The following is a 26,152-nucleotide window of genomic DNA, read 5'->3' as shown; positions in this document are numbered from 1 at the left end:
GGGTGCAAACGGATTGCAAGGTTCTGCAAGTGGATTGCAAAGCTTTTCTTCGTTTTCCTTTTAACATGCAAAGCTGCTTCTTTTTGTGAGAATTATTTTACACCCTGACCTAGTGACCTCCATTATCCCATCCCTCTCTCCATTTAATCCCATTCCCCGTTCGAAGTCAACCTTTCCCTCTACTCAACCTTTATCACAATCAATGCGAACCCACATATTCTTGAGGTCAATATATTAATGACTTTATTTTGCTTACCCCATTCCTGTGTGGGGCTAATTTTTCTTTGGCTTGCAAGATTAAGAGTAACCAGGGGTCTGTTAAATGAAAGATAAGGAATATCTCTTCCTACCCTTCTCTCTATTATCACTGGTAAGGCCATATGTGCGATGCATATGATTGAATTGGACTTTTTAACAACACTAAATATGATAATCTTACTTTTGGCTAAGTTTGGCTGTGGTAGTGGTGGTTCAGATTTATCCTCAAAAAGATAAATTTAGGGCTATGATTGTCTAGACCAAACCCGTCAACCGCACGTGTGGTGTAGCTTCTAGGTCGTGTAATGATGGAATCCTCCCATCGTTCTCTCAGTGTCTAAGACCCAGTAGGAATTCGTTTCGCAGCTGCTGAAACCCTTTGTTCGATCACTTAGTCTTCTCCCTGTAATCGTTAAACATGGAAGCCGAACGTTCGTTTTTCATGATTATTTTGATCATCATGTTAGTCTTGGGGATGTTTTACATGATTTTGAAATCTGCTTTGGTTCCCAAGGAAGATCAGTCGCAATTTTTTTGGAACAAAAACCAAATTACAGGTATGATTCCCTGAAAAATCGAATTTGGGTTCGTTATTTGATTAATTTTAGTCCAGAATAGTGTTAAATTTTGATTAATTTGTCCGGAATAAAAAATAATTGTTAAACAGAAAGAACTACCTAGGGCTTAGAAGGATCAAGTATTCATTTTATTCTCTGATTCCCTCAAGATCAGAACTTGGTTCGTTATCTGTGTGAATTTTTGATTAATTAGAATTTTGATTCATTATGTGTGTGAAATTTGGCATAATTCGGATTTGGTTTAGAATAAGGTCCATTTTCGAGCTAGGAATTGGTTTTTGAGTTCATGCCATGGTGCTCTTAATTTTGACTTTACTATCAATTTAGACCTGATTGCTTCCTCACGCATCAATGTTTCATGGTGAGCTGTTTAAGGTTATTTATATTATATTGCCTTTTCAAATCTGCAGTTACCAAATGAACTGCGCGGTACTTTCAGCCTTCCATCTTCCTTTGTGTTATAAATTTCTTGCTTTCCTGCATGTGTGCCTTACCTCTCCACTTTCCTTCAGTTTCATCTGCATTAAAGCTTATTATTGTTACCCTAATCTGTAGTACTACAAAACCCCTCTTGATCGAAAGTGTCTTCTGTCTAAACTCCCATTCATTGCATTTACCCCTTAATATTCTCTGATTTTAACTCACCAAAAACCCAGGTATTATCTTAATCGTCTATTGTTCATGAGGCGGTATTCTTCTGTACTGGGAATTTCCACCGGAGGAGGAACCAAGTTTGTTGGGTTCTTTCTTGACAACACTCATTTTAGGCTGACAATACAAGTTTGGGATTGTTAGTTTTATACTCTGATTTTACACTATTATTTTCCCCTGCTCCCGTTCCATCTCTGATTTCTTCCTGTTCTAATTTATTGCGATGAATTATATATAGAGTATCAAAAGATTGGACCTTTACGTCCATGAAAGGTTGGCATTCTGGATTGAAAATTATTTTCATCTTTAATTAAGGTACATCTGTTTTTTTTTTCATGGGTTTGAATTTAGTACTCTAATGCATTTTGTTTAGTTGATACCATTAGGAAATGAATTTATGGTTTGTCAATTTTTGCATGTTGTGCAGTTCAAAAAGATCTATTTGCTTGGATTTGAAAGTGAATAATATGTGTGCAGTATTCCTTCTTCGATGAAACTCTTGGCTGTTACTATAGTATTACCTAACAGAAAAATAAATTCTTTATCAGAAGTCACTCTTCGTTCCTCCGAATCTAATTTCTGGCTAACCATCCATGCCAAAAAAGTAAGTCTAACTGTTAGTATGTAATCTTTTAATTCTTGGATTAGGATCCCAACCCAACGGTGATGCTTTTTACTACTTAAACTAAGTTTATGATGTGAACAATTTTTTGGAAGAGCATCCAGGATGACAAGATGTTCAACTAGAATCTGTAGCGGGTAATTATCCTATATGAAATTATTTGATTTTAATTTTTAGAAGCAAATTTTTTTTATTGAGGCTTATTGATGAACAAATGTTAGGAATATTATTATCCTATTTATGAAAAGGTAGTTTTTCTAGGTATGTGATTTTTTGTAATTGTCTAATGGACTGTTAAGATACTCTAGGGGTGGCCGATAATTTCTCTCTATCTTCTTCGCTCCAGCATATAGGTCCGTGGTTTTTGTAATGGTTTTATAACCTTACTTTTGTTGATTTATGGGAAGATGTTATTGATCTGCCATTTTAAATGTTCTTTCTGAATAATGCGACAATAGGAAAGAAGCCAATTTCCTTTATCTTTGGTTAGTAGTTACTTATTCCTCTTTCTACTTAAATTTATTTTGCAGAGAACGGTAACCTACTTGATAATCTCTGTTATATTTTAAGGTTCCCTCTACGTATTAGGTCTACAGTACCAGATCGGTTTCAACAATTCAGATGAAATTCAGAATTGATTCAATGAGTGTTGATTTAGATGAAACAGTCTCTAACCTCAAAAGAAAAATCTCATGAATAACAACTTTACATTTTTTGTCAATCAAACTAGAAAACTGTCTCAAACTAATATATGCTAAGAGGGATGATAGAACGACATGTGATGCTGTATTATGTCTGTCAGAAAACCCCTTTAGCGTTTTGAAATATACATTTTGGGAAAACCAGGTGGCCTAATATAGCGATATGCAGTAGTACTCTTGATTTTTTATTTCATATTTGGGTATGAATTTACTTTTCCTTGGTTTCTTAATTAAGCCCGATGTTATGTCTTACGATGCAGGTCTTGCAAGGCTGTCTCAATTGTGCTAAGATTTTTGAAGCTGCTGCAAAGTTGATGAAAGAGATGAGCTCAAAAGGTTTTCAATATTATCTCATTACATACTCCTCCGTACTCAAGGATATCAGGAAAGTTGGCGAGGAAAATATACATACACATATCTAACGCTAACTTGGTATGTTGCTCCTCTTCCTGCTTAGTATACATGTATCTGATTTGCTCACTTTATTGAGAATCTAAATCGCGTGTACATCCACACATCGTTGCTAGATGGTGCACATGAACATGTATCACGTGCACGAACACACACACACATTTTGGTATTAAAGATTTTGGATTGTTCAACTTCCACAGGTAAGTAAAAGATACCAATATTTTAAGAAAAAAAATATACTTAAAAAGGGCACTTCTGACATCCCTGGCCTTAATATCCTACTTGGTTTGAATTGTATTTTTGTACTTTCGTGGGTTATCGTTTTCTTCAGATTTTATTGTATACATGAATAGTGTAAGGTTTTCTTTTACAGGAAATGGTTCTTTGTCGATTTGTATGCCAATTAGCTAGCGAAGCTTTACTTGCACATATATTCGAGAGCCACTTGAAGCCAATCATCTATATGGACCTTCTTGCATATCGACAAGTGGGGGATCCTGCACTTGATGTGGAAAGAACCTACAGAGTGTAATAGAGTGAATAATAATCTGATTGTCAGGTCTAATATGAATGAATATAAATTTTAATTTTTCGTGTCTAATGGGAGTGAGTATAAAATTTGTAGGTTTGTGTTTTGGTGTTTAAGTTTATTTGATTATGAATGTCTTATGTTCCTGCCATTGATGGCTGCTGTTTCTGTTGTTTTTCTTTCCAGATTTACGATTCTGCTAAGTGTGCATCTATGGAACACAACTCGAAGATGCTAGAGTTATGTGTTGCTGATCTAAAGGATGTCTTTTGGATCTTACAGAGGTGCAGTTGAGTTGGAGATTAGGTTCTTTGTAAGCAAATAGAAATGGGTATATACAAAGAAAGATCAATTTTGTAGCAAAACCTTTTCTTCAGATACCCATTTGTCTTGCTCCAAAGATATTGAAAGAATTGTAAGAATGGAATGGAAATGTTTTTCTTTTTCCTTTACCGTTAATAAGAACCTTAAACAAAAGTGCGTAAGTGTGAAACCATGTGATATCCATTTGACGCCTAAGTGGAACCTTACAATTCAGTTTCAAACGCAAATCGAGGGTTGAAATGTAGGCAAGCCTTCCTTCATTCCCTTAGCTCGGCTTGGCTTCGCTTGAATACCATAAACGAATAAGAGACCTTACCCGGCTTCTCTTTATTGCCAGTATTTGTATGCTTTAATTCATTCATGATCCTCTTAGCTCGGGGTATTGAAATCGATCCCCCGCAGTTCGTTCCGTCGTTTGTCAATTTCTTTTCATGATTGTGTAATTTGTTGGTTACATGAATTATATGGTGCAGAGCATTCAAATTTAGTTGGTGCACGTGCTGTTACGGCACGGGTTAAGCCCTAGTCTTACTAATATAAAGAAAAGAGGGATTTATGATAATAATGAAAAAAAATTCTTAGAATAAAAATTTAATATTCTTGTTTATACTCATTCTGTAGATAATTCAAAGAGCTTTCCAAATATATTAATTTTGTAAAAATTCGATGTGTATTTTTTAATCTATTTTTAAGATTCGATGTGTATTTTTTAATAAATACACATTCTTGTGAATATACAAACATTGATCCAATGTACATTTTTACCCTTGAATACAAATGCATAGTGGTGGTTAATATTTAAAGTCATATTAATAATGTCAGGGTGACACCAAACTATTTTGATTTTTTGTGATCAACCAAAAAGAAGACTTTACTAAAAATCCCTCTTTTCTTTATATTAGTAAGATATGATATCCACGGCCATTCTACGGCACACCCCCATCACTACCACCACCAAGCTGCCACTTAGAGCTGGCAATCCGAGCCAAAACCCGCGGGTTGGCCCGTCCCGTCCCGTGAAAACTCGTGCCCGTCCCGGATCGTAACTACACAAGACGGGCGCGGGTTGTATAATTAGTGGCTTATGAAGAAACGGGTTAACCCGTCCCGTCCCGTGCAACCCGCGGGTAACCCGACTCGGTCCGCACCCACTGCCACTTAGGCTGCTGCGTGTCACACAATGACACAGTTATCTGTTACGTGTCATGTAACATGTTCGTTCCTCTTCATATAAAAGGAAAAAACCATAGCTCGCCTTCCTCTTCTTTCTTCCTCTTTTTTTCTTCTTCCCTGACCCTGCTGCAGCGCTGCTGAGTCTCCTACTCTCCTGAGTAAACTTCACAGATTCACAGAAGTGACAGAAAAATTATTAGATTCATCTAAAGATCAAAGACAGGTAATCAGATTTTCTTATTTGTTTGAATAATTAAACTTCCTCTTTTTGATTAGCCTGCTTGAATAACAAATTGTTTGAAGTCTTGAAGAGAAATACAAGAGCGGATTGATTTTCTGGGCTCGTGAAGATCGGAGGAATACAACAACGAATTGATTTTCTGGGTTCGTGAAGAGTGAATTGATTTTCTGTTCGATTAATAATATGTAAGATGTTTTTTTTTCATTCGATTTGAGTCCAGTCTTCAGTTTGACTTGTTCTTAGTAGATCTGTTATTCTGTTTGATTTTGAATTTGATTTGATTAAGATTTTTTTGAATTTCACATGTTTTAGTTTATTGTATGATTGTAATTGGTGATGAATCTGATGATTATATATACAAGATCTGTTTGATTTGGTCATGTACTCATGTTGTTCAGTTCCATACTTCCATGATTTATTTGTTGTATTCGTATTCAACAGTTTTGCTTGTGAAATTGAAATGATAGTAATGGTACTATGGGTAATGGGTTGGAATTGAATGAGCAGTTTAGAGTTTGCTTGTGAATTTGAGATATTAATTGTATGAGCTTCAAATTGAATGAGTTTAGTTTGAATTTTGGTTGAGATTTAACATGCTTGATGTGATTGAAATCATATACAAAAGGTCTTTCTTTGTTTATCTTTTTCGAAGTATCATTCATATTACCAGCATTTTTCTACATTTAAACCAGTGCTGTTACTGCTGTACTTGCATCCTTTTTGTTTTGTAGATTGGAGTTCTAGTGAAATCTTTAAATTTTGGTTTGAGCAGTTTGGATAAGTGGTTGTCCCCTAAATCTGTAAGTACATTTTGTAAATTTAAATCAAATAAAATTTGACTTCTTTATCTTTTATGGTAATTTTCATTCTTTCTGTACACAATCACCATCTGATCGTGTGTTAGATGATTAAACTTGATTACATACTTTGTTAGATGATTTTCCTTTAGATTATATACTAAGAATCGACAAGCTATTAGCTGAACGTTTAGGTTCTCGTGTCAGGAACTCCACCCATTGGAAGTGTTCCACACTTTATAGAATGTCTCAATATAGAGATATTGCCTCCTGCTCTAAACTAAGATGTATCATGTTTGTGGTCATGAGTAGGTTTTACTAATCAGTGAAATCCCTTAGGATGTAAGTTTAATGCCACATTATGACGATGAAGCTGTTTTGCTGTGCAGTCACATGAGTGCTTTACATTGTTGGATTTAGCTTGTTTTCAACTGTGGATGTAATATGTGATGGCGTTAGCTTGTTTTCAACTGTGGATATAATATGTGATGGTGTTAGCTTGTTTCTAAGACTTTTAAGACTCGTATATTCATAGTTCACCCACTTCTAGGTTGTTTCATGCAGGAATATGTTGCAACACAGGAACGTGGTGGTAATGTATTAACTGACTTGTCAAAGTTAGATGAATATCTTGGCGAGACGTACAGAGGTTGTCTAAATTCACTCGACATCCTAAACTATTGGAAGAACCATGAACAACAATATCCAGTACTTTCAAGAATGGCAGGGGATATTTTGTCAATTCCTATTTCAACCGTCGCATCGGAGTCTGCATTTAGCATTGGAGGAAGGGTGATTGATCGATTTCGCAGTTCCTTATTACCTGAAAATGCTGAGGCGTTAATAACAACTCGTGATTGGGAATATGGAATTGGTAAGAAAATCAGTAATATTGTATTTATTGAATGTCTAATTCTTATCTATAACATTGGTTGTTTTTATCCATGTAGGAAAAGAAGATATGGATGAGGACAATGTGATTGTTGAAGAAGATGTATTAGGATTTGAACCTGACGCAGTGGAGGATGGGGCAGTGGAGGATGTGGAGGAAGTAAGTTCTTATGCGTCTAGTTAGTATGCGTACTTCTTCAATATAAAGCGGGTAATTATGCAAATTCCATGTTTTTGACTTGAATCTTTTTTTTGCTTGGTTTATTTTTTCTTGAAATTACAGATTCATATTGAATAGTTGGAGCAACTCAAAGAGAATGTTTTTTGGACAGACAGTTATTTATCACTTACCAATGTCTCCAATTTGCATAGAAAAGAGATTGGAGATGTTTTTTTTGACAGTTCACACTTTTTTGATTAACCACACAATATATATTTTGTGCAGGAAGTGGTTATTAATATGGTACAGTCTCGGAGGTTTATTTTCATTGTTGGAAACTATGTTTATTTTCATTGTTGGAAACTTGGAAATATCATCATGATTCATGAACTGTAAGTTGTAACTAAAGTACTTAAGTACTAAACTACTAATGACTAGTATAGTAGTATCTGTGTTTCTTTAAAGGCAAAATTAGTTTAGTTTTGTAATTTTGAGTTTTTGAATTGATATAAAAATGAATTGGATGAATGTTAGGTACTTAGGTTGTAGGAAAGGAACTTTAGATGGGCTGAATATGGCCGGAAATAGCCCAAAAATCGGTTTCTGGCGAGTTAACTCAACAAAAACCAGTTCACCCGTGAGCACCCGTGAACCCGCGAGCTTTACCCGGGACGGGCGCGGGTAGGATAAATGACCACCCGTGAAGAATTTCAACCCGCGAGCTCAGGCTGGTATTAACCCGTAACCCGCGGGTTGGTCACAAGCCAGACCCATCCCGCCCGTTTGCCAGCTCTACTGCCACTAAAGGAGGTTTTTGTAAAAATAATTAGCTAGCTTAGTACAATCAATTACCGATTAATTACCCAACCCTCATTGAAAGTTTGGAGCACGAATATAGTCAAAGTTGTGTTTAGTCTGTGACGTAAAAATGTGATAAAGACTCATGTCTTCTCAATTAGTTTATGAGCCCATTTTCTTTACAAAGGATTAGTTAACTTTTGGCGCAGGGTAAGAATTCAAAAAGTGGTTGGTTTCATTAAGTTGGTTTGAATGATCTACATACTCTGCCAGCGATACCAAAGATTGACCAAAGTAACAAATTCTTGGTAGGATAGAGATGGGCATAAATGAAGAAAGGTAGACCAGGGGACAAGGACTGAAAAATATCCTGGCGTTTTTAGGGGCCACTTAAAAGGATTTAGGGGCCAACAATAAAACAAAAAAGGTCACCCAAAGGGAAAATGTAGCCAGCCCTTATCTCGCGTAATTCGTAATGGCGAAATTACCCTTATATATTCGGAGGATATGATAACATTGTTACCCTCCGAATGCAATCGGAAGCCAAAATATTTCCCATACTTCCGATTGTAGTCGGTGCAGTATTAGAATGATTTGTGTTTCATTTTTTCCATTTCTTTTTAATTTTTGAGTTGTTAGAGTTATAGAGAAGAAGGTGAAGGAAAAAAAGAGAAAACCCATTTTATCACTACAAAAATGAATGGATACGAAGAAGAAGGTGAGAATCATGACGAAGAACAAAATGTTGAGGGTTCACGACCGTTTAGAGAAGACGATTTGGGGTATATGTTGAATGATCCAAACTTTTGTGGAGAGGAAAACATAGACGACCCTTTCATGGAAGAAAATGGAGAATCGCATGATATTGAAGCTAACGATGCATGTAAAACACAGGTATTGTGTTAAGAAACTCAAATACTCGATTTGCATGGTTTGTGTGCTTTTGTAAACAAGAAAAACCGATTATTGCATGCATTGAATGCCATGAACTACCCAGATTCGGTAGATAATTTCTAGATTAAACTTACGAATATAACACACTGAGTACCAAATATGTATATTCGGTAGTTACAAGATACTAGTTTACTTCCGAATATGAGAAAAACCCCAAACTGGTTTTCCAACAATATCTGCATTCGGTAGTTATGTAGAGTTATTTACCTCCGAATGGCCCCAAAAACGAATTCCTCAGAAAATTTCAAAACTCAGTATTCTTATCCTTTACAATCGGTAATAGTTTAACATTATTTGACTGCCGAATATAACAGTGGCCTCAAAATAAAATTTCCGAAAACTTGAAAATCGGATGTTTATCGATTAAAGTTATCTCCCGGTTATTTATATTCGGCTGGTTTACTATATATTTTAGCTTCCGATTATATCATATTTTGCACTCAGTAAACTGTGTACATTCATTTGCATAAATCGGGTGTTTTGGGTAACCGATAGGATTCCGAATATAAAGTATTCGGAAGTTTGACTTATTTAATTACCTCCGAATATATCATTTTTTTCACTCAGTAAACTGTGTACATTCATTTGCATAGATCGGGTGTTTTGGGTAACCGATAGGATTCCGAATATAGAATATTCGGAAGTTTGACTTATTTAATAACCTCCGATTATTGTATAATAATTTGTTGCTTTCATATGCAGGCCGTTGAAGAGTTTGTTGATGACTTCTATTTGAGGCCCGACACTTCCCTATACTATGCAAACGATTTGGTATACTCATTACTACTTTTTTCTTTTTTTCAAAATTTATATGTTAAATGGTTATGCTTATTAGGTTTGTTTTGTTTTATGCACGTTTAGACATTTGGAAGTAAGAAGGAGGCAAAGGAATGGCTTATGAACAAGGCAAAAGATAACATGTGCGTGGTAGTTCAAAATAATCATGTTAGTGACACTCGATTTGAAATGATTTGTGAGCGAGGTGGGACGCGAAAGAGTCACGAGGGAAAGAATAGTAAGTACATACGGAAGCGAATAGGAAATACCGAAGCAATACCAAGAAGATAGGATGCCCATTTAAGATTGTCTTCTATAAGCCCGATGGTATTAAAGGTAAAGAGTATAAAATGTATAAAGTTGATAACGGTTGTCACAACCATGATGATCCGTTGGATTTAATTGGACATGTAATGGTTGCCAAGTTAAAACCACATCAAATGCAGACGGTGAGGTCTATGCGGATCCAAAAAGCGAGTGCGATCTTAAGTAAAATAAAGGCGGACGATCCCGACAACTTGTCTTCTTTGTCTACAATTAAGTCGGCCCTAGCTACGATCAAAAGGACTGATTGGGATGGTAGAACGGTCATGCAACAATCGGAGTGGTTAGCGGAGTTACACGGCTACACCTTGAGAAGGGAAGAAAAGGATGGTATAGTGGTTCGTATTTTCTTGGCACATCCCGAAATGATCCAATTGGCTCAATGCTTTCATCAAATTTTGTTGATAGATGCTACTTATAAGACAAACAAGTATAACATGCCGTTGTTGAACATTGCTTGCCATACTTCGGACAAAACACGTTTACGATTGCATGGGGTTTAATGGATCATGAGAACAATGTGAGTTTCATTTGGATGTTGGAGACGTTGAGGTCCATTTATAACGGTGATAATTTTCCAAGGGTTATTGTAACGGATAACGATCAAGCCTTAATGCATGCAATAGCGGTAGTGTTTCCGGAAGCCCAAAACTTGCAATGTACGTGGCACATTCAATGCAATCTCAAAACCAATTGCCATCATCATTTCCAAGCTAAAAGACCAAGGAAGGGTACCAAGAGGTCAAAGGAAGAGGATGAGCGCATTAGTAAATTAACCTTGGAAGAACGTAAGGAAGAGGATAGGCTATTTGAAGAAAAGTGGAAGGAGGATGGAATAATTTGGAAAATGTTCATGAAAGCATGGGACAAAATCGTTTGGTCGATGACCGAGGAAATTTACGAATGTAACTTGAAGAAATTTGAGGATGAATACGCACGGACTACCCAAAACCGGTTGAGTATTGTAAAACACAATGGTTAACGATTAAGGAGAGGTTTGTGTTTGCATGGACATATGAATATCGTAACTTCAAGAACGAGGCGACAAGCATTGCGGAGGGGTCTCATGGTCGACTAAAGAAAATACTAATTGGTAGTCAAAATGGAGTTGTGTCGATCCAAGAAAATCCATGAATTCACCAATCGTGATCTCGTAAAGATTAGGAAATGTATGCAATTTAGTGTACACCAATTCCCGATGGAACATATTAAGGAAAAATTGCTTCTAAGGGGAGTTGTTCATAAAGTTTCAAGATGGGCAATAAATCGCATGATGAAACAATTGAAGTTATATAAAACTTATGATGACGAGAATACGGTTTGTGTTTGCAAGGATATGATAGGTATTGGACTCCCATGTCGTCATAAGTTGGGTAGGTATGTTGAAGTGATTGACATCGATGATATTCACCCATTTTGGAAGCAATTAAATTTCACTCCGAACACCCCGGTAGTTGATGGTCCGTCTTTCTTCGAGTCGGAATTGTATGCACGAATAGCCGAGCGTTACGCTACATCAAACGGCACCAAAAAGCAAATATTGATGCATAATTTGGAGGAAGCCCTTCACCCTTGTTTAAGGGAGGTTGATGAACCTATTAAGCAAAAGAACACCGGTAGGCCGAACACCGAAGTGTCGAGGACCATCCAAAGAAAAGAGTTGAAGGAGTATTTGTCTAATAAAAGAATATTGTCTAGGCACGAGTGTTCGGAAGCCGAATTTGAAGATGAGCCGGAACCTAAGAAAAGAGGTCGTCCAAGAAATGATCAAAGTGGACCAACCACCCGACAAGTAAGGCCAAAGATCTCTACAGCCTTCTCAAGTAAGTCAACCCAATGTTGTCGAAGAAGTTGTTGAGCAAATGAACGCCTCGCAACAAACCCAACCAATGGAAATTCTTATATAAAAAGGACAAAGGTACTCTTCGTTGCCCTAGAGATCTTAATGGAAGACCAAATCGATCCACATATACAATATACAAAGAGTATTTGGAACAACTCCCTCCACTTATCATTCCATTTGTTTTGTCGACCGATGAGGTTGATGGGGATGGAAATTGTGGGTTTCACGTTGCTACGGAACAAATGGGTTACTTTAGAGAGGCGGATATCGAAGATGTCACCCAATGCCAATATTTAAGAAATAAGATGGCGGTACAACTAGTGAAGAACAATGGTTTTTATATGGAGATGATGAGGCGAGGAGATAGATACGACAAAGAACAAGAGTTCAAAGACTTAGTTGCGCGTGTGAAGTGTCGAAAGGGATTGAAGACAATCGGATCCAAGTATTGGATGACAATGCCTAAATTTGGATATCTCCTAGCGGACGTTTTGAATTGCGTGGTACATTTCTTCGTTCCTCCTATGTATGGAATTAGCATGACGTTTGCACCCACAAGAACGGCTTGCGACGAGTCGGTTAAAGATAGAAGAATCGTAATGGTATTTGTGAATGAAATGCATTTTATCGGTTTAAGATTAAAGAAAGATTGTCTGTTACCTCCGTTGAGTAAGTGGCACGATTACTTCCCGATGAACCATTGCAAGGTGATAGACGCATTTATGTGTCTAATATAGCTCATTTGTATATATTGTTAGTACTCGATATGGTACTTATTTGGTTATTTTATGTATTTGTAGGTGTTTTTGGAAAATAATCTCTTGCGGCGAATTTGGCTAAAAATGTGGCATTTGGACCTCCGTTGATAACGTACCGGAAGAGCCTCAGAAGTGTACCGGAAGTATCCCAGAAATACCCCGGAGGAACCCCGAAAAAAGTGCGGAAAATGCCCCAGAGGACACTTGTTATACGGACCCTTGATTTTGGATAAGGGGTAATCTAATTAATAAGGGGTGACCCATTTCCAGGCAGCTGCTAAAGGGACACCAGAACTGGATAGGGGGAGATCACATTTCTTCACGTTTTCAAATTAATGTTTTGGCAGGAAACTTCATGCATGTTTACTGGCAGAGTTGGATTCGATTAATGGACGGTTTCTAAAGAGATTCAACCCCTAAAATCAGTTGGGATGGATGTGAATGGACTAAACAGAGATGGTACATGTGTTTTTATCGATCAGATTGGGCTGGAATAGCCGGGAAGAAATCAGAGTCCAAAGGACACGCATGGTTCTGTTACGTTTCAAAGATTTTTTTGAGGAGATTCTGGAGAGTTTTACGCTAAAGAAAACTCTACTTGGTCATGTTAAAGTCTTGGGAGAGTTTTGGGGCAACAGAATAGATCATAAACGCGTACAGGGAGATCAGAGAGAGATATTCTCTCAACAGCGCAGAGAAGAAAAAAAAGAAAAGAAAAGTCGGATTCAGTAGAGATTTTTGGGGATTAAAAGACTATATAAGAGTTGGTTTACATCAAAGAAAGGTTAGAAAACCCTGAGGAGAGAGTTTTAGAGTCCAGGAGAGCCGAGGAGAAGCGATTACAGAGAGTTATTGTTGCTGCGCTGCTGTTCGAGGAGGAAGAAGAAGACGAAGAACAGACCTGCTAAGGCAGTCGTTCTTCATCAGTCTTAAAACGAGAAACTGTGTCGTTGTTTTACAGCAACAGAAAAGTATCGTTTAATTTTCAGCACTTACCCCTTTGTAACAGTGACGCTGTAACACTTTTACAGCGTTGCTAATTCCTATTTCATCATATAATCATCAATAAAAACACCTATTTTAGCCATGAATTTATCTTGTGAGTGTGTTTTTGGGATGAGGAGCTAAACCCAATCCCAGGGGTGACAGAGGAAGCCATTCTTACAATCCTATATTCTTAGGAAAAGATGATGAGAACCCTTATTTTCATACTAGGGACTTTGAGGAAATCTGTGGGACAATTAGAATAAAAGACCTTACTGATGAAGTCTTGAAACTTAAGATGTTTCCATTTTCCTTGAGAGATAAAGCCAAGACCTGGCTAAACAACCTACCATCTGAATCTATTGAAACATGGCAGGAACTTATTGCTGCTTTCTATATGAAATTCTACCCTAAGCATAAAACTGCAGCTGTTAGGCAGAAAATTAGTGCTAGTGTGCAACAAGAGGGAGAGTCTCTTTATAGGTTTTTAGAGCGATTCAATGATCTCCTATCTCAGTGTCCTCTCCATGGATTTGATAATATGAAACTTGTACAGATTATTTATGATGGTTTAGACTATTCGACCAAAGCCATGGTTGAGTCTATGTGCGCTGGTGAGTTCACTAGTAAAAATGCTGATGATGCTTTTACCTTCTTAGGAGCTATCGCTGAAAAATCCCAACAGTGGGAATCTTGTGTTGAACCCCCTAAAAGACTCTTGGTCAATAGAAGTAGCACCAATATGGTAGATACGAGTTTTGCGTCAGATGCTAAGTTTGCTGCTTTATCCAGAAGGTTAGAAGCTTTAGAAATGGGTCAGTCTAAAAATAGGTCCCTTGTTGAACCTAATAGAGCCTCTCAAGTCTCTAGTTGTGGAATAGAGCCCGATAATTCATTTTGGGAAGGTCAGTTAGTGAAGACAAGCCCATGCTGTCTATAACAACTCTAGGTTTGAGAACCGTCAGAAGTTTGACCATACTCAGAAACCTACAACCCTGGTTGGAGAAACCATCCTAATTTCTCTTGGTCTAAGGGCCAGATCAAGGCCAGTCTAGCAATTCTCAGCCTCCCCCAGGTTTTGGTTTTAAGAACTCTTCAGGTCAAACCCAGTTTCAGAACACTTCCGAGAAAAAGATCTCTACCTTAGAGGAAGCTATCACTATGTTAGTAAGTAACCATGACATGCTATCAAAGAACCACATGAGCTTTCAACAAGAAACTAGGCAGGAATTGAAGAATACTTCCCAGAGTCTTGCCAAGTTAGAACTTCAAGTAGGACAAATAGCTAAGTTTATAAGTGAGAGAGATGGAAGGTTCCCTAGTCATACTGATCCTAACCCAGGAGAGAAATCGTACAATCATGTGAATGCTGTCACAACCCTAAGAAGTGGAAAGAAAGTTGACAACAAGGTCGCCATGCCTGATAGTGAACATGCTGTAGTTCACCCTGCTGAGCCAGAAAATGAGGAGACTGATAGAGTCTCCAAAGAGACCAATGAGGGTCCTGTTGAGCCTCACTTTGTTCCCAGAGCCCCGTTTCCCCAGCTGCTAGTTCCGACTAAGAGGGAGTCCAACTTTAATGATATATTGGAGGTTTTTAAGCAGGTTAATATCAACCTTCCATTATTAGATGCAATTAGGCAGATTCCCTCTTATGCCAAGTTCCTTAAGGACTTGTGTACGCGAAAGCGTAAGCTCAGTGTCCAGAAGAAAGCCTTCATAGCTAGTCATGTGAGTTCTATTATTCAGAATACCACTACTCCTAAGTATAAAGACCCAGGGTCCCCTACCATTTCTTGTACAATAGGTAAGTACCGTGTTGAGAAAGCGTTGCTTGACTTAGGAGCCAGTGTGAACTTACTGCCATACCATGTGTACCTTAAGCTAGGACTTGGTGAGATGAAACCTACCCAGATAACACTCCAGTTAGCTGATAGGTCCGTTAAAATCCCTCGTGGTGTGATCGAGGATGTTCTTATTGAGGTCGACAAGTTTATTTATCCAGTGGATTTCGTGGTCCTAGATACCCAACCTGTCCCCGACCCAGAGAACCAAATACCTGTGATTTTAGGTCGCCCATTCTTAGCTACGTCTAATGCGATCATAAACTGTCGAAATGGTATTATGAATCTATCTTTTGGTAATATGACTATTGAGCTGAATATTTTTAATGTAAACAAGCTACATTCTGAGCTAGATAGCACATGTATTGAAGAGGTGAACATGATAGGAACCTTAGTTCAGGAGTCATTACCAAACATCGTACCGGAAAATACATTGGAGAGTTGTTTATCCCATTTTAGCCTGGATTTCGACGATGATAGTAACATTGAACAAGTAAATGCTCTGTTGGATTCTGTTCCTATGTTAGATATTGATATATGGAAAGATAGGTTCGAACCATTACTAGCTTCTGAGTCTATCTTAATACCTTATTTAAAAGAGCCTCCTGAGTTGGAGTCTAATTATACATTTTTAGGCCCACCCGAGTCTTTCCCTGTGATTATAGCCTCCGATTTGGATAGTGATCAGGAAAGTAGTCCAGAGACCGTGCTTCAAGAAAATAAGGAAGCCTTAGAGTGGACCATAGAAGATATGAAGCAAGCTGAGGATGAACCACCTGATTATGACTTAGAGAAAGCAATTGACCTTTTTCAAGAACCCGATGGTCTAGAAATTAGGAACATTGTGACTAGTCATTGTAGAGGCACCCAAAATTCTAAGTTTGGGGGTAGAGATTGTCAATTATCCCCAATAGAAGTCCCTAACTTGGGACTCAAGCCTAGTGCATCTGAGGTATCGCTTGAGTGTATTCAGACTCCACAACCTGATCCGCCTGATAATGTCCAGGAGAAAATCCAAATGTTAGAGACCCGTTTTTCGGATGAATCTGTTTGCCGAGACACTCATATGAAGCCCAAGTGGGCACCTCAGATAAATCCAGTTGTCTTGCGAGAAACTTTAGATCAGGTTGTGCTCTATCTGCTCATTTTTCTGATCTTGAGCATTTGTCTCCTATTTGTGGCAGTTCTATTTGGTCTTATGGACCCACAATTATTTCGACTATTGGTATACGACTTTGGAAGGTGAAAATTCTTTTTGAGGTATTTGATGTCTAGCTAATGACTATAAATTTAGCATTTACTGGGAGGCTCCCGCGTTCATGTGATACGGTAATATCCTTCCTTATTTCTTTTCCCTCCAGTGGTAATAGTTTCTCCTTGTTCATGCTTTTATTTTCATCCTTAGAACATTGAGGACAATGTAAGATTTAAGTTTGGGGGTGGGGAAGAAACACTTTTTGTTAGCTTTAGTTGCAATAAATAAACTCCAGAGCCTAGAAATTTATGCCTATTGAGGATTGCACTAACTAATCTAAGTGGATGGAAGCATTTTGATTGTAGGAGTTTGAGGAACCAATCTGATTAGATGGAAACATCTAAAGAGTCTATTCATAAAAGCACAGAGCTCAGTGTTAGAAATAACATGATAGTTTCACCATATCTCGTTGAGTCCTTTTCACTTCTATTTTTATTTTATTTTGTTTTTAAACTATGTTTCTCTAAGTGATAGGTGGGGCCCACGATTCAAGTTGTTACCAATGCTAGGGTGAATTAGAGTGATTGAGATACCATGAAAAAAAAAAAAAAAAAAAAGTTGAAAAGAAAAAGAGATGAAAAAAAAAAAGATGAAAAAAAAAAAAAAAGATGAAAAAAAAAAAAAAAAAAAAAAAAAAAAAGAAAAAAGAAAGAAAGAAATTGAGACCAGACCATTTGACCAAAAGGAATAAATTCAATAAAGTCGACCACTGGTACCCTTGTATATGCCAGTTGTGTTGACCTAGAGTTAGGTTATCGACCACTGGTACCCTTGTATATGCCAGTGTTTGATATTAGTCAGACTAGTATCTCAATCCATTAGGATAGGTTCATTTTGGCGGAGGCCTTCAGACAGATATGGGAAACGCCGTTCACTTAGTAAACATCAAAACCATCTATTTTTCTATATCCATTCTTGATCTTCCATGTGATTAGTTTGACTCCGAATATGATGTCCATAGTGCAACTATCTGAGTAGAGCTCTGTCACTTTATATGAATTTTAGTATGCTTGAGTGCAAACTCGTGTACACAATTGGAATTTCGCATCAGGGTACTTCTTCCTGTAGTCAATAAGTATGCCAACCAAGGAGATTCTTTAGTGCCTTCCAAGGTTCTGCGTAGATAGCTAAGGTCTGGAGTACAGGTTTTGTGGGTATATCTCTGGTAAGCCCTCCCGAGACTATAACTCGGCCACTAGGGCCACCTAGGGGTTTAAAGGCTTATTGCATACGCTAAATGCAATCGACGATGCCTGCGACAGTGAGTTAGGATTTTATTTTGTAGTTTTGATTTGCTCGGGACTAGCAAATAATAAGTTTGGGGGTATTTGATAGACGCATTTATGTGTCTAATATAGCTCATTTGTATATATTGTTAGTACTCGATATTGTACTTATTTGGTTATTTTATGTATTTGTAGGTGTTTTTGGAAAATAATCTCTTGCGGCGAATTTGGCTAAAAATGTGGCATTTGGACCTCCGTTGATAACGTACCGGAAGCGCCTCAGAAGTGTACCGGAAGTATCCCAGAAATACCCCGGAGGAACCCCGAAAAAAGTGCGGAAAATGCCCCAGAGGACACTTGCTATACGGACCCTTGATTTTGGATAAGGGGTAACCTAATTACTAAGGGGTGACCCATTTCCAGGCAGCTGCTAAAGGGACACCAGAACTGGATGGGGAGATCACATTTCTTCACGTTTTCAAATTAATGTTTTGGCGGGAAACTTCATGCATGTTTACTGGCAGAGTTGGATTCGATTAATGGACGGTTTCTAAAGAGATTCAACCCCTAAAATCAGTTGGGATGGATGTGAATGGACTAAACAGAGATGGTACATGTGTTTTTATCGATCAGATTGGGCTGGAATAGCCGGGAGAAGAAATCAGAGTCCAAATAGGACACGCATGGTTCTGTTTACGTTTCAAAGATTTTTTGAGGAGATTCTGGGAGAGTTTTACGCTAAAGAAAACTCTACTTGGTCATGTTAAAGTCTTGGGAGAGTTTTGGGGCAACAGAATAGATCATAAACGCGTACAGGGAGATCAGAGAGAGATATTCTCTCAACAGCGCAGAGAAGAAAAAAGAAAAGAAAAAGTCGGATTCAGTAGAGATTTTTGGGGATTAAAAGACTATATAAGAGTTGGTTTACATCAAAGAAAGGTTAGAAACCCTGAGGAGAGAGTTTAGAGTCCAGGAGAGCCGAGGAGAAGCGATTACAGAGAGTTATTGTTGCTGCTGCTGCTGCTGTTCGAGGAGGAAGAAGAAGACGAAGAACAGACCTGCTAAGGCAGTCGTTCTTCATCAGTCTTAAAACGAGAAACTGTGTCGTTGTTTTACAGCAACAGAAAAGTATCGTTTAATTTTCAGCACTTACCCCTTTGTAACAGTGACGCTGTAACACTTTTACAGCGTTGCTAATTCCTATTTCATCATATAATCATCAATAAAAACACCTATTTTAGCCATGAATTTATCTTGTGAGTGTGTTTTTGGGATGAGGAGCTAAACCCAATCCCAGGGGTGACAGAGGAAGCCATTCTCACAATAATTATGTGGTAATCTCTATTTTATTAATTTATGCAATATTTTTATATGATTAATTGCATTGATAAAAATGATTTAAATGGTTTTTATTAATCAACTGTGTTTTCCCTTGATAATGCATGCTTAGTTTTAGACTCTTGATGTATTATACTTGTGATTAACATTTGATATTTTGGAAAATCTGCTTTAGGCAATATTTAGAATCAACCCAATTATTTAAATTGCATAGTAAAAAAATATTAGATCACATAAGTATTGTTGATTGGTGGAATCTCAACCCCTATTTCTCCATAAAATTTTACGTCAGTTTGCTATTTTCCTAAATTTTATTTAAATCTAGAAATTTTGTTACCTTCACAAGTCTGAAAAGAACCGTTTTACCACTACTACTACAATCACTAGTTGAAAACCATCACAAGGATTGGGTGAAACAATATGAGTCCAACATGGTTGATTGGGATCGTGTTATGGACAACAACTTTCCCGCTGAGTTACTCGAATTGATCCCCTCGGATGATGACGATGTTTGATCGTTTTTTTTCGAGGCACGATTATAATTTTTTTTGAAACTATGTAATCGGAACAACAGTATTATAACACTTCAATACGATTAATCATATTCGGGAATTCCATATTTTATCAAACCGCCGATTAATATTAAAATTTTGAATTTACAGCACTCAAACATCACATGTTATTCTTTTTTCCCAGTCCGAGATGCAACAATCAACGCGGCTTCGAAATGTAGAAACGACTCTCCTCTCCACTTGGAATAAGCATCTTGTGCCGCAAACCTGTCGTCTCTGTGCCTAGCAAGAATACGGTTGTACTCGGTGCACAATTTTATAACATGGTGCACCCTTGAAGAAACATGGGATGGTTCATAATTGTGGCGTGGCTTCTTGTACTTACCAACAAAAGGACCCAATGAAACGTTAATCCAAAATATACGATCGTCCTGCTGTTCTTTGGGTAGATCTTTCACAATGTAATAATTTTTTATCCATTCGGTCTCTTCCTCAACTTGTTTTAATCTTTCCCTATGATGGAATTGTTCTTGACCTCGCTTCTTAGCCTTGATTTCCTCTTCCTCCTCCTCCGTTGCCACTAACGATGGTTTAATTTTTTTGGGTTGTTTGTTCCTTTTTTGTATTTCTTCTTCCCTTGCTGCAATTGATGTAGTTGTTCGCTTGCATCTTCGAAGTATGTTTTCGATTGATGATGGACTTGCCATTGAAAAGGTTTTTCATTCAGATTTGTTACTCAATAATAACTGAGAGGGGTTACCCTCCTTATATAGATTAGAGTTCCAACGGATCTAATTTTTGAAAATATGGCCGTTGAGGTTTCTGAAAATATGGACGTTGAGGTTTCGTATCATTGGTGCACTACAATCGGTTTTTAACGATACACGTATTCCCTCCGAATAAGACATTCGGTGGCAAACTTAAATTCTTATCTACCGATTAAGTTGGTATTTCTAAACACGACTATATTATTCGGAGGATAATTTTATTTGTAAAGTCCCGAATGTACGATGGCCCAAAAATCAGAATTTGGGAGAAACTAATACTTTTCAAATTTTGAAATTGAAATAATCGGAAGTTAAATTAGTTACCCAAACTTCCGAATATGGGCTGTCTAACCTTATATATTGGCCCTTGGAACCACCTAGAGCCATGGCGTGGTTTGTTTTGAACTTGTAATATTCGGAGGATAATTTTTTTGTAAAGTCCCGAATGTACGATGGCCCAAAAATCAGAATTTGGGAAAAACTGATACTTTTTAAATTTTGAAATTGAAATAATCGGAAGTTAAATTAGTTACCCAAACTTCCGAATATGGGTTTTCTAACCTTATATATTGGCCCTTGGAACCACCTAGAGCCATGGCGTGGTTTGTTTTGAACTTGTAATATTCAGAGGATAATTTTTTTGTAAAGTCCCGAATGTACGATGGCCCAAAAATCAGAATTTGGGAAAAACTGATACTTTTCAAATTTTGAAATTGAAATAATCGGAAGTTAAATTAGTTACCCAAACTTCCGAATATGGGTTGTCTAACCTTATATATTGGCCCTTGGAACCACCTAGAGCCATGGCGTGGTTTGTTTTGAACTTGTAATATTCGTAGGATAATTTTTTTGTAAAGTCCCGAATGTACGATGGCCCAAAAATCAGAATTTGGGAAAAACTGATACTTTTCAAATTTTGAAATTGAAATAATCGGAAGTTAAACAGTTACCCAAACTTCCGAATATGGGCTGTCTAACCTTATATATTGGCCCTTGGAACCACCTAGAGCCATGGCGTGGTTTGTTTTGAACTTGTAATATTCGGAGGATAATTTTTTTGTAAAGTCCCGAATGTACGATGGCCCAAAAATCAGAATTTGGGAAAAACTGATACTTTTTAAATTTTGAAATTGAAATAATCGGAAGTTAAACAGTTACCCAAACTTCCGAATATGGGCTGTCTAACCTTATATATTGGCCCTTGGAACCACCTAGAGCCATGGCGTGGTTTGTTTTGAACTTGTAATATTCGGAGGATAATTTTTTTGTAAAGTCCCGAATGTACGATGGCCCAAAAATCAGAATTTGGGAAAAACTGATACTTTTCAAATTTTGAAATTGAAATAATCGGAAGTATATAACATTATATTGTCTTCCGAATAAATACTGGCCCCAAAATGGGATTTTTCCTATATCAGAAATTTTGAGATTTTTTCAATATATATATATATATATATTCGGTAGTGAGTGTACTTCCGAATACTGTGTATCTACTTAAATATATTCGAAAGACAAAAAATTCATTAAACTACCGATTATTACCAGTTTGTATCCAGGAAGATATGACCAACAATATTCGGCCGATAACCATCAAATAATTCTCCCGAATACTGTCGATGTTCTTGAGAAATGAAGAACACGACTACATTCGGAAGTAAAGGAGCATGAATATCGCCCGAATATGGATAAATAACCGAAAACCCTAGAATTATTTTTTCTCGATTCGTCGAATTAAAGCGAAATAAACCCCAAAAATGATAGATTCTTACCTAATTGGGGCCATTTGACTTTGGAGCGGAATTTTTTTTTTTCTTCCACAATCGGAAGATAATAGGAAACTGGAAGAAGAAGAGTTGAAATGAGTAGAATTGTTTTTGATTTGGTTTTTATACAATTTTACCATAAGAGCATTTATGTAACTTCAATATCATATAGGGTATCCCTTAACTAGAGTCTTTGGCTGGGTATAAATTGATGGCCCCTAAATCCTTTGGGGTGGCCCCTAAAAACGCCAGGAAAAATATAGTTGAGAGGGATAACTGCCATAGAACTCGAGTCAAGGTAAAGGTGCACAATAAAAGCTTATAAAGGGATTGCGCCAACTAGTTCGCCTTTTTTGGATTTGCTGTGTATATTGTCAATGATCGCCTTGGAAATATTGTTCATTTTTGAGGAGTGCTGTGAAATTAATTGTTGTTCAAGATCCCCCCGCCAAGAGATACCCCGTCTTCATGATGCCCCGTCAACTCCGTAACCTGAACTCGCTAGTTCCGATAAATTCAAGTACGACGATCTCGTCGGTGTTAACTACTTCAAAACCAAAAAAAGAGCTGCAATTTGTCTTGAAAATGGCTTCAATAAAAGGCTCATTTAAGTACATAGAAAATTACCATTATGGAGTATTATTAATGCCCAAGTTCAGACAAAATTTAGGATCCGTTAATTACTATCGACCAAATAAAGTAGTACAGGGAATTGGTGGTCGGTAACAAAGCAGGAAGACAAAATGTCCTGTTAGTGTGATATGTGTAAAAGGCGTGCAACATAAGAAGCTACTACAAATCGCTTGCACCCCATTCTGCAAACTAAAACTATTTGTGCTCTCAAACACCAAGCCGGTTTGAAAGTGACAAATATAATCCAGAAATGTGCTGCTGAAAGTGGAAATGTTGCACTGTGATACGAGGAGTCTGTTAGCGGGAGCGTGGACTCACCAAAATAATGACGCAAACAAAGTTGGTAAGGAATTACAAAGAAACTAGATTTTGTGCCCGTGCTATGTCCGGGCAGCTTCGCAAACAGTTGAATTCCTTGATGCTTCTCAAACCATCGGGTACCCTGAGGTCCCTGACCTCCAGTATCTCCTCCCCCTCTCCATTTACTCTATTAGTCCATTCCCATTTGAAACCAGCCTTTCGCAACCTTTATCGCCATCAATACCCACATCTTTAGTTCTCTTTTATCTGCTACGTTGAGATAGCTCAATATAGGTTGTTGTTAAACCCGACAGCTGCCGTAATGAGTTACGAGGTTCAGAGGAGACAAAGCACTGATTGATTGCTGGAAGTTGGTGTGCAAAGTGTGCATAGCAAAGAAGAGATAAGATTTCAGAAACATTAATGGTGAGCAGGTTTGGGTGCTACTGAAGATGAGATGGTCTATTACCAGAAGTATGTGTAGCTTAGAGAGACATTTTCTTGGTAATAATGTAATTGGTAATGCTGACTGGAATTCGTATTTGGTGTATATGGATTATGAAATGAAGCCACCCAATCAAAACTTCCCAATAGACAGGGTCATCTGCACTTTCCCAAGCTTATGCATTCATTCAATGTTCCACCTCCACAAGCTTATGCAGTTATTTATTTACACCATCTTCAAAACAAAATTTAACAAATTTAAGCAACACCGGAACCCAATTTTCCCAAGAGATGCATGACGGGTGTAATTGATAAGTGATCTCTAATCTACATTAAAGGAGATAATGACTTGCATCTTCAAATGAGATTGCGACGTATACCCAGCTACGACCTAGAAGAAGCCATTGGAGTAAGTAATATGAATAATTATGATAAACACTGAAAATTCGTATGAATAAGTAGAAGTTACATCTTTTGTTTCATACAGTTACTGAGATTAATGAATACAACACATACATAGGTCAAGAAGAAAATGATGCAACTACCTTCACTTGCTTTTGTCCACATTCTTCTTCGTGTTCAACACCAATGATTGCACAACCAGTTAGCCAACAACTCCAACAATACGTACCATCAATCCACAAAAAACAACAGAATCACAACCACTACAAACTAGAATCAAAATCAATATTTGTCATACTCTTTTCCTCATTCCCCTCCACCACTTCCTTCTCACCATATTCAGAACCCTATAAAAACACACACAGAGAAATTAGACATACAGCAATTCATTCGTAGTACTAAAGAAAGCAGTAACCACATACAGTAATTAGATATACAGTAATTCATTCGTAGTACTAAAGAAATTAGATCATCGGGTTCAGCAGTTAACTAACTATTCATGCGCATTTAGATCACTACTCTGGACAAAACAAACGAACTATCAAGACCAAAAGCAGTTAACTATTCATGCGCATTTCGATCACTGCTCTGCACAAAACAACCAAACTATCAAGACCAAAAAATCGAAAACAGAACCAAACATAACACAGATAATAAACCCCAGAACTACTGAGAACCAATGGATTTACAAATCTTAACACATATCAGGGGCTTTTCTCAGTAGTAAGAGCTGTGTAATCTAAGGGTGCGAGGAGCAGTAAGATCAAGGGGGTAGAGACCGAGAAAGCAAAAGATCCTCCTAATTTCAGAACAACTAAAACAAGAATATCAAAACAAAAACAAAACAAAAAAACTGGACAAAGACAAGCACAAAAATAACGTGTAATAAATCCCAGGGTTATTGAGAACTAAAGGATTTACAGGGCTTTTCTCTTCGAGAACCCAAAAAAAAAAAAAAAATTTGAAGCAGCAATAGATGTGTAAGGCTAGGGTTTGAGAGGAAAGATAAGGGTGCTGTACGAAGAGATAGTGTTAGTGTAGGGTCCCAACAGATAGCGAGAGAGGAAAACAAAGTTGAAGAATTAGCTTCACTAAGTAAAACGATCAACCCATTTTTTATTTGAAACTAGAAACCAGAATCATCTGTACTTGCTGATGAATTTAGGGTTTCTCATATTCCCATTTTTCTCAAAAGACCTGATGACATTACACAGAAAAACAAATTATAATTATTATCTCAAAAAACAAATAAACTCATAATCGATTTAAAAAAGCCGCTGAATTATAAATCTAAGTTACTAGAATCACTTATCTGAATATGCAGGAGATGGAAAATAAAACCCCTTCTAGGTTTTGATGAGTTCTGTTGATTTTTTGTTGACTCCGAAAACTCAAGATTTGGTGATGAAGTTAGGGATTCCACATTTGTTCTTCATCTTCAATCAATTTCATGAAATTATTCAGAGAAAACAATAATAATTTCATGAAATTCAAAAGAGATTTGAAAAACTCTAGATCAAGAGCAATAACTCTACTTCGATTGTGTTAGGGTTTCAGTCGAATTCTTTGGTGGGTTAGGTTTCAGTCGAAAAGTTAGTGTGAGGTTTCAGTCGAAAAGAGAAGGGAGAGGCTGAGAGGAGAAGGAGAGACATCTTTACTTATAAATTTCTCTCTCATTAACTTTATATAGACAGATCTAATTGCAGTGCAGTAGAGCTGGACGACTATTCGCTTCGACACCGATTCAATTGGTTCTAAATATCTACCGGTCATCTTCTAACCACGTGGCACAAACAAATTCATCCGCAGACTCTCCATGTTTTAACTTAGGTGTTGCATTTTATCACTTATTAGAACACCATTCGAGCATAAAAATCTAGTAATTTATATTTAT

The 26,152-nt window shown here is 37.3% G+C and overlaps 3 long non-coding RNA genes across 10 annotated transcripts; 2 read left to right on the top strand and 1 right to left on the bottom strand.

Annotated features, from left to right (window-relative positions):
* Positions 1–577: 577 nt before the first annotated feature.
* Positions 578–4,481, top strand: LOC113349039. Of its 8 annotated transcripts, XR_003359909.1 has the most exons (6): positions 578–815; positions 1,726–1,802; positions 1,915–2,091; positions 3,071–3,242; positions 3,595–3,780; positions 3,937–4,481. It is a non-coding gene; the product is annotated as an uncharacterized LOC113349039 (long non-coding RNA). The 8 variants fall into 8 exon arrangements; XR_003359913.1 differs by lacking the exon at positions 1,915–2,091 and having other exon boundaries at positions 579–815; XR_003359911.1 differs by lacking the exons at positions 1,726–1,802; positions 1,915–2,091 and having other exon boundaries at positions 580–815; positions 3,595–3,747.
* An 859-nt stretch (positions 4,482–5,340) lies between these two features.
* On the top strand, positions 5,341–6,298 carry LOC113353905. The gene is made up of 3 exons (XR_003361600.1): positions 5,341–5,470; positions 5,551–5,673; positions 6,220–6,298. It is a non-coding gene; the product is annotated as an uncharacterized LOC113353905 (long non-coding RNA).
* A 16,793-nt stretch (positions 6,299–23,091) lies between these two features.
* On the bottom strand, positions 23,092–25,898 carry LOC113349038. The gene is made up of 2 exons (XR_003359905.1): positions 24,402–25,898; positions 23,092–24,247 (listed from the first exon to the last, which is right to left on the bottom strand). It is a non-coding gene; the product is annotated as an uncharacterized LOC113349038 (long non-coding RNA).
* Positions 25,899–26,152: the final 254 nt, after the last annotated feature.

Source organism: Papaver somniferum, chromosome 2 (assembly GCF_003573695.1).
Source record: "Papaver somniferum cultivar HN1 chromosome 2, ASM357369v1, whole genome shotgun sequence".
NCBI lineage: Eukaryota > Viridiplantae > Streptophyta > Magnoliopsida > Ranunculales > Papaveraceae > Papaver > Papaver somniferum.
Note: the sequence above shows the minus strand (reverse complement) of the source record. Positions and strands in the feature narration are given on the sequence as shown.